Genomic DNA, 10,192 nt, shown 5'->3' on the forward strand with positions numbered 1-10,192 from the left:
TTAATTGTGCTCACTGTTATGAAGTTTCACCTTAATTTCAGTTTGCATCTATCCTTTATTAGTTTACATCCATTGTTTCTTATTCTTTGGAATAAGATAATTGATTTGGAAAATAAATTGATTCCCTCCTAAGTTAGTAAACCACCAAAATGCTGTGGATATAGTATAAGTTTAAGTTTAAGTTTATTAAAATTTATATGCCGCCCTTCTCCCGAAGGACTCGGGGCGGCTCACAACAATAAAATCCCAATAAAAACAGTAATAATAAATACGATTAAAATTAACAATTAAAATTCAGTTTAAAACCCACAATTAATTAAAACTCCCAAAACAGACTCAGCCAGTTTGCTTAAAGAGCCATGTCTTCAAGTCCTTGCGGAAGGAATGGAGATCAGGGGTCATCCAGAGCTCGGTGGGTAACTCGTTCCAGAGGGTTGGTGCAGCCACAGAGAACGCCCTCATCCTGGGCGCCATCAGCCGACATTGTCTGGCCGACAACATCTGGAGGAGGGCAGCTCTATGTGAGCGCACTAGGCGGTGGGAGGCCGGTAGGAGGTGGTCCTGCAAATATCCCAGGCCTATGCCATGAAGGGCTTTATAGGTCAAAACCAAAACCTTGAAGCGGATCCGAAGGACCACCAGCAACCAGTGCAGCTCGCACTGGAGAGGTGTAACCCGGGAGTATTGGGAAGCTCCTGTAAGAACCCGCACGGCTGCATTCTGGACCAGTTGGAGCCTCCGGGTGCACCCCAAGGGCAGCCCCATGTAGAAGGCATTGCAGTAGTCCAGACGAGAGATAACGAGAGCCTGAGTGACTGTGCGAAGGGCATCCCTGTCTAGGTAGGGTTGCAACTGGTGCATCAGGCGAACCTATGCAAAAGCCCCCCTGGATATGGCCGTCAGATGGTCTACTAAAGACAGCCGCGAATCCAGGAGGACGCCGAGGTTGCGAACCCTTTCAGAGGGAGTAAGTATCTCCCCTCCCATCAAAAGTGATGGGGCCACTAGATCTTGGGGTGCCGGTATCCACAGCCACTCCGTCTTGGAGGGGTTGAGTTTGAGCCTGTTCCTACCCATCTGAACCCCCACCGCCTCCAGACACTTAGACATCATGGAAAGGGCATCACTGGATTGGTCCGGGGTGGAGATGTAAAGCTGAGTATCATCAGCATATTGATGGTAACTCACCCCGAAACTACGAATGATCTCACCCAGGGGCTTCATATAAATGTTAAAGAGCAAGGGGGAGAGGAGCGAACCCTGAGGCACCCCACAAATGAGGGGTCTCGAGGAGGACCTCCGCCCCCCCACCAAAACAAACTGCGAACGACCCGAGAGGTAGGAGGAGAACCACTGCAAAACAGTGCCCCCTACTCCCAACCCTCCGAGTCGCCGCAGCAAGATACCATGGTTGATGGTATCAAAAGCCGCTGAGAGGTCAAGTAGGACCAGAGCAGAGGCATAACCCCTGTCCCGGGCCCGCCAGAGATCATTCACCAGAGCGACCAATGCCATTTCCGTGCTGTATCCGCACCTGAAGCCCAATTGGTAAGGGTCTAGAAAGTCCGCTTCCTCCAGGAATTGCGGGAGTTGATACGCCACAACGGACTCAACAATCTTCACTATAAAGCAAAGGTTGGAGACGGGACAAAAGTTATTAAGGGAGGCCGGATCCAGGGCAGGCTTCTTGAGGAGGGGTTGAACCACCGCCTCCTTAAGGATGGTGGGGAAGACCCCATCCCTCAACGAAGTGTTCACAATCACCTGGATCCAGTCCCCGGTCACCTCTCTGGTTGCCGCAACAAGCCAGGATTGACACGGGTCCAACAAACACGTTGTGGCACTCAATCTACCCACAGTCCTGTCCACTTCCTCCAAAGAAACAGGGTCAGAGTCAACCCAGATATTACCTTCAAGACCTGCTCCTGTCCCCTCATCGGACCCTGCCCAGTCAGAGTCTAACCCCATCCGGATCTGAGTGATTTTGTCTTGCAGGAATTGGACAAAATCCTCAGCAGTACCCTGCAAGCATACTTAGATTTCAGTAAGGCATTTGACAAAGTAGACCTCAACTTACTTCTTGGTAAGCTAGAAAAATGTGGAATAGGCAACATCACCACCACGATACTCAATGAGTAATCCTTATGATACTACATCAACATGGAGAGAAGTAAGCAATGGGATACCATGAGGCTCTGTCTTAGGCCCAGTACTTTTCAAAATATTCATAAATGATTTAGATGAGGGAATAGATTGGGAACTTATCAAATTTGCAGATAACACTAAACTGGCAGGAAAAGCCAACACCCCTGGAGACAAGCTCAGGATCCAAAAAGATATTGACAAACTTGAACAATGGGCCCTATTCAACAAAATGAATTTTAATGTGGAGAAAAGCAAAGTTTCATATTTAAGCAGGAAAAAATCAAAAATATAAGTACAGATTCAGCAAGTTCTATGGAAGTCTAAAGGGAAGTCTATGGTGGCTGTGGAGATCTTCTCCATCTTGGCCTCTGCAGCTGGTCTCTTGGCTTGCATCTTTTCCCCCAAGTGTTATATTATCCTATTGAGGCCTGATCTGAATCAGAGAGAAAACATAATGAGGTGCAAAAACCTCTGATTTATGTGTAAAGTAACTTTTATTTTGACTTTGGGGCATTTTTAAAATTTGATGTGATTTCTAAACAATGATGAAATAAGAGAGGGGCTTGTTCTTCCAATGATTAAAAATTATGGAAATATTTTACAATCATCTCAGTGCAAAGATATATCACTTTTAGTCCCTGTTTGAAATCCCTTCTATTTACATTTGAGATTTGGTACAGTACAATTTAAATTATGCTAAAACATTTCTCCTTAAGAAATTATAAATTAACAATGTCTACTGCATACAAGGAGAATTTGTATAAGATGTTTTATAGATGGCACTTGTCACCTGAAAGACTGGCATAAATGTTTAAAGATAAATCAACTAAATGTTAGAAATGTCATCAGACACTGGGATCATATTATCATATGTGGTGGACATGTGTAAATGCAAAAAAATACTGGGCAAGGATTCGTATGTGGTTGGAGAAGATGACACAGCAGCATATTGATTTAAAACCTGAGATATTTCTGTTGGGGATTTTACCAGGGAATTATAGTAAAAAAATTGTATTCTTGATTATTAATGTAATAACGGCGGCTAGAATTGTATTTGCATAGAATTGGAAAGGTGAAGAGATTCCTATAGATGAAAATGTGATTAAGAAAATATTGGAATGTGCAGAAATGAATAGATTAACACTTGCAATTAGAGGGAAGGAAGAAACTGATTGTTATACTATATGGAATTTATTTTATCAATGCTTAGAGAATAAATATGAAAGTAATGTTTAGTAAAGTTAAATAAGTTAAGAAGAGAAATGTTATGATAATAGATATGCTAAGTATTAAGTATTAATATTAAACTAATAGTAAATATAAATAATGAATATGGTGGTAGGCTTTAATTGTTATGACACAAAAAATTTGTACCCAGATGACACACTATTTAATGAATTATTAAAAATTATGAAAATATTTTACAATCTTCTTGATGCAAAGATATATCATTTTTAGTCCCTGTTTGAAATTCCTTCTATTTACATTTGAGATTTGGTACAGTACAATACTAAAACATTTCTCCTTGAGTCTCAGAATTGTGATGTGGTGTGCTTAACTAATTAGAATAATATATAAAACAACTTTTTGGACAGTAAAGGTGACTAACAAGCAAGTGCTGGAGGACATAACTCCAGACATGTTGCTGGAAAGAAATCACAAAACTGTCTCTCACTTACTTTGGCCATGTCATGCTGGGGAATTTACTGGAGAAAGCAATTTTGTTTGGAAGAGATAATAGTAAAAGGAAACCAGGCCACCAAAGAACATGGTGTCTGGACACCATCAAAATGGACATCAGCCAGAGCATAAGAAAAACTCAAAGAAGTAGTGCAAGATTGGAAGACGTTGAGAGACCTGCCCCATCAAATCATTAAGAACCTGATATGAGTGAAAGGATAACATCATCATCATAAAACAACCTAATCTCCATTGTTCCAAAGAACCATAGACATCCTTTGGCATCTCTGTCCAAAGATGTACCATTTTCAGTTCCTGTTTGAAATTCCTTCTATTTACATTTAAGATTTGGTACAATGGAATTTAAAGAATATTAAAAATTTTCTCCTTACGTTACAGTACTGTGGTGTGATCTGGTTAAACAAATTAGAATTACACATAAAACAACCTTATTTCCACGGTTACAAAGAAGCATGGATACCCTTTGGCATCTCTGTCCGAAGAAGTACCTGTCAGACTGCGGTGCTATCTCAAAATTAAATGAATTTCCAAACTGCCAATCTTTAAGGAAATCTTTCTTTAATTGAACTCAGCCACCGGATCATGACTCCGCACGGACAAGACTGACCTTTTGCCTCCCAATCCCTCCCTTTCCGATCCCCAAGTCTCTGCTTCTCTTTGGCTGTCTTCCAAGTCATTCTTCAGACTACTTTTCCTCATCATTTCTCAGGAATGTGCCCCCTCCCCTCATTTCCACGACAACCGGGCTTCAAAGGAATTTAGCAGGCAAAAGTTTCAGAGTTTATCTTTCGCTCTCCTCTCTATGCCAGCGTTGCAACACTGACATCACCATTTTTAGGTTCCTGTTTGAAATTCCTTATTTTTTGCATTTCAGATTTGGTACAATAGCAATAGCACATAGACTTATATACAGCTTTACAGTGCTTTACAGCCCTCTCTAAGTGGTTTACAGAGTCAGCATATTGCCCCCAATTTGGGTCCTCATTTTACCCACCTCAGAAGGATTGAAGGCCGAGTCAACCTTGAGCCTGGTGAGATTTGAACTGTCAAATTGCACTCAGCCGGCAGTCAGCAGAAGTAGCCTGCAGTACCGCACTCTGACCACTGCACCCCCATGGCTTTGTATACAATACAAAGTATAACACACACTTGCTCACAATTTGTTTTTTATTTTTGTTCCCAGGCATCAGCAATTTAGAAAGTAGCGCAATGTTGGACATGAGTCAGCCACAGTATTTGAACAAATTAACCAAACCACTTTGAACTCCTTTTTTAAAAAAGGTGGATTGACTTGAGCATTGGAATGCAACGCAATATATTGCAGTGTACCTTGACTTGCATGGGATCCCAGTAGAGAAGAGAACAAAATGGAGGCTGAGCTATGCTATGAGCTAGTGGAATAAATGCACTGAAATACAAATATACTTGAAGCTAGAAGGAAACTTCAGTGTTGAAGGCTTCATCCTAGACCCGTGATGGCGAACCTATGGGACGCGTGCCACAGCTGGCACCTGTAACCATATCAGTGGGCACGCGAGCTCAGCTTCCAGGGGGACTGGAAGTTGTCAAATGGGCCATTTTTGGCCTCCGGAGGGGTGGGGAAGGCTGTTTTTGCCCTCCCCAGATGCCTAGAGAGGTCCTGGAGCCAGGTGAGAAAGAAAAACAGGCCTACCGGGCCATTGTGTGCAGGAGCGGGGTGAGAATTAGAATTAGCATAGAATTATGGGTATGAGCACGCATGCGCTCAACCCCCCCACCCCGCTCTTCCTGGCACACGATGGCAAAAAGGTTAGCCATCACTGTCCTAGACCCTGTTATTTTCAAAATATTAAAAATGACTAGGATAATAAATTAAAGTATAACTTTATTATATTTGCAATTAGCAAAAAATTAAGTGAAGGGAAGGAAAAAAACATCTCAGAGCAATGTTTCTCAAACTTTGCCAACTTAACAAATGAGGACTGCATGTCAAGCTTGAATCTGACTGGCTGTGGGGTCGTTTCTATCATGGGTTATTCTCACATGAATTCAGGTTGACACAGTTTGGAGCTGAAGGGGGAGAGTGGAGGTGGATGGAGTCTTCAGCCAAAACAACATAGTTGACTCTGTGGAAGAGCAACAAGAGACACAAACATGTTTTTCATTTTCTGGTGCACAAACAAAATATAGTGCTAAGTGGGCAGGACCACTGCATTTCTTTGCAATTATCAGAAGAACAGTGATTTTTCAATGTACCCCCTATGAATTCCCACCTATGAAAATCTTCCAAGATAAAACCTGATTTAAAAATGTTCTTTGTGGAGGGAGAGAGATTTTTGTGTCTTCCAAAGGGCCAACTTCTAACTTTGGTGAGACTCAGCTGACTCAGTTTTCTCTTTGGTCCCAGGCCAAACACAGGTAAGTGGAAGCATGTTGGATATAAATTTGAATTGGAGCCATCGAGGTGGCATAACCAGACTATGCACCGAGACTCTGGTGAGATTTCAAGTGATACCTGCAAATCAGCTTCTGCACAACCTTGACTTTTAATCTAGGAGGGAAGGTGACAAGAATGACTGAGCTGCCTCTCCTGCTGCTGCTGCTCTGCTGGCTCTTGCCTCCAACTTCTCCAACATCTGCTGTGAGGATGCAAACCACGTGTGTCTTGCCAAAACGTTTAAAGATTCAGGAATACTATTACAGGCCTGGTGATCTCATTATTGGTGGGAATTTGCCTCTTGGCTTCTATGGTAACACTGTCTACCTAGACTTTACAATGGATCCATTATGGTATTCGGTCACATTTTCGTAAGTTTTACCTGGAGGAGAATTATATAAATGATTGTATGATTTGTTTGCTCAAAAATATTTCTTCTAATGATGTAGTTCAAATGTTTGTGTTTTTCTCAATAAAGAGCCGAGCTCATAAAACGGGCTAGCTTCTAAATCTTTCCAGAACTCTTCATCAGAAAGATGATAAACTCCGATATAGAGTGATGAGGGACAACATATTAGGAACTGCACTGCCCTAGTTAAGAAGATGATTACACTGTTAATTTGGATAGAAAGGCAAGATGGAACATTCTCAAAGAGAAGCTCCAAGCTATTCCTGCATGGAGTACTATAAAACACACACACACACACACACACACACACACACACACACACATAGACCAACACATAAACACACACAAAAAAACAACAACTCAGTTCGGGAATCAGCAGTCCTTATGAATAATAACCCTCAGAATATTTTTGCTGTGACCCCCACTTTTGTTCCCAGCAATGGTTATCAGACCTGATAAAAGAAGTTGCTCCAGAGGAGTTGCGTGGTGGACTTATTCACAAGTAAAATCCAGATATCAGAGAGACAAAGAACAATATGGTCTAGAACTGGGATCAAATGGACTGGATAAAGTCTTGATGGGAACAAATAAAAAGATTCTGGCAAAACTATACAATTATCTATTAAGCGATGACAAGTTCGAAGATGTTACGAAGAACCAAATAATTGCATGGGAGAAAAATATAGGGCGCAATATAAATTTTGGGGAATGGGAGGAGGCATGGAACAGAAATCTTAAATTGACTAGAGCGGTAGCATATAAGGAAAACCATTACAAAATGTTTCATAGATGGTACCTAGCCCCGGCCAGACTAGCGAAGATATATCCCAATATACATCCCAATTGTTGGAAATGTGGCCACGGTCAAGGCACCTTCTTTCACATGTGGTGGACATGCCTGGAAACAAAAGGATACTGGAATAAAATTAGGAGATGGTAATATGAAATAACTGATGAAGATATTGAATTAACATCAGAGATTTTCCTCCTGGGAATAATAAAGAAGCCATATAGAAAGGAAATGACACATTTAATGATCCATATAATTACAGCCGCTAGATTGGCATACGCACAGTATTGGAAAGAGAAAATTCAACCACCAGAAGAGCTTACAATTAAGAAAATACTCGAGTGCGCAGAGATGACTAAATTAACCTATGAATTAAATGATGAAAAGTCAGTTTACTATATGGTGTGGGAAAGGTGGTACAAGTGGTTGCATGATAAAATGAAAGAAAGATCTAAAGGTGTGTTAAATAATGGTTAAAAGTGAGTTAAAATGTCACCAAGTATTATCTATGTAAATAGTTAAAACACTGCACATCCGATACAAACTGAAAATGTATATTATGTTTATGTGTTTTATGTTATTGTTTGAATGTTTGTTTTTTCTTTTTATTTCTCTTTTGTTTTTTAAAAACCTTAATAAAGTTTAATAATAATAAAAAAAAAGAAGTTGCTCCAAGAGGGAATAAAATTGATTAGGCTACTACAGGAGAAATTGGGTAGAATTACAGATACTGAAGCAAAGTGAAGAAGGATGGATGATAGAGGGATATAAAATAGTCTGTGATTTGGATAGACAGGCTTTTCTCCTTTCTCACAAATCCATTCAGGTTTATTCAAAAACATTTAAAAAACTATTAATATTTTGGACTTCCTGCTCCAAAGTAAACTCCGCAAGAACCAAAGACAAGGCAAACTCCACAAGGACACACAAGCTTTCCTCTAATATTTCACAATGTTTCTGTTACTATAGAGCCATTCCCAACAACTACCATCAGTTCCTGGCCTTGGTGTTTGCAGTCAGAGAGATCAACAAGGATCTGGTTCTCCTCCCCAACATCACGCTGGGCTTCCACATGTATGACAATGTCCAGTGGGATAGGAGGATTTCTTTAATCAGCCTCTTTTTGCTCTCCACACGAGACCAAATGGTCCCAGGTTATAAATGTGACCAGCAGGACACCTTCTTCTCTGTCATTGGAGGTGACAATGGCAAATCCTCAATGGTGATGGCCTCCATCTTCAGCCTCTTCAAGGTCCCACAGGTAAGGGGGCTTCTTGAGATATACAGTTATGGAGTAGACAAATATACAGAAGTGCAAGATGATACCAAAGGTATTTTGGGGGTGGGGGTGGATTGAAAAATATGTGATTTAGAGAATTGATACTATACTTGGATTCATTTTAGTATTGTATGTGTCAAGATATGTTTCATGTAACATTGTTTGATGGTTTGTTCCCTTGGATTCTGACATGTCACAACTCTGCAAATTTGATAATTGATGGCTCATCCTAAGAAGCTAAGAAGCTAAGAAGCTTATCTCTCAAAATGACTCAGCCTGACTGATGGGGGACAATAAACGACACAATGGGGACCCCTAAAATCACCATCAAATTTTGCTTTGTCTTTTAAAGAAGATTCTCATTTTCTCCAGCTCAGTGTTGGCTTTGAATCCGCTCAAGGAGACAGAAGAATTTATCCTTCCTTCTTCCAGATTAATGCCAAGGAATTTTCTCAGTATGTGGGTTTAGTCCAGTTGCTTCTGTATTTCCAGTGGAACTGGGTTGGGATTCTGGCTTCTAAAAATGACATTGGAGAACATTTCATTTCAACTCTGATGCCAATGCTCAAAGAAAAGGAGATCTGCCTGGCCTTCACTGAAAGGCTGACAATTTTTGAAGATATGGAGAAGTTCCTTTTATATTTCAAAATGTCACTTAAAGTTGACGTCACTGTTTTCTTTGGAGATTCTGCTACTGTTGAATTTTTTCAGTGGAGTTTCGAGGTTTATATAATTCATGAAACAGAACCACCTCAAAACGTTTGGATCCTAACTTCCTCTTGGAAACCCGGTGTAATGGAAAATGTAGATCTATGGCAAAATCTAAAGCACTTGCATGGGACTTTGCATTTTAGGGACCACACGGGTGACATCTCAGAATTCAGGAATTTCATCCTTTCTTTAAGTCCCTTGAACCCACAAGGGGATATGTTTCTCCCGTTATGGTGGGAAAGTGTCTTTGAGTGCCAATTCCGCAAACCAGGTATATTTTATTCACCAGGGACGAAAATCTGTACTGGGAAGGAGAATATACAAAATGTACCATTTTTCTTGTTTGAAAGAAGCATGACTGGTGAAAGTTACAACATCTACAATGCCATTCATGCTCTGGCACACGCATTACATGCAATCTATGAAGCTGGAGGACGGCCAGCCAGGATGAAGCTTGGAAAGAAGATTTCAAATGTCCAGCCATGGCAGGTAATCTTTGTGACTTTTTATCCAGTCCACAGATCCTTAGAGGTGAAGTTTCCCATAAGTATTTTTGGAATTACTCATTAAATATCTGTATGCTACCATATCAGTGTTCACCAGAACAGGTTAAAACAGCAATTAGGAAAAAAAAATAACACTATGAACGAAGTCAAATGTTTGGATGAAAAGGGACAAGGGGAAACAGATAAATCAAACTGATCATCCATAAGGTTCATAGGGGAAATATCTTCATATAAG

This window comes from Pantherophis guttatus, chromosome 1 (genome assembly GCF_059756535.1).
Source record: "Pantherophis guttatus breed Tessera chromosome 1, ASM5975653v1, whole genome shotgun sequence".
In the NCBI taxonomy this organism is placed as follows: Eukaryota; Metazoa; Chordata; class Lepidosauria; order Squamata; family Colubridae; genus Pantherophis; species Pantherophis guttatus.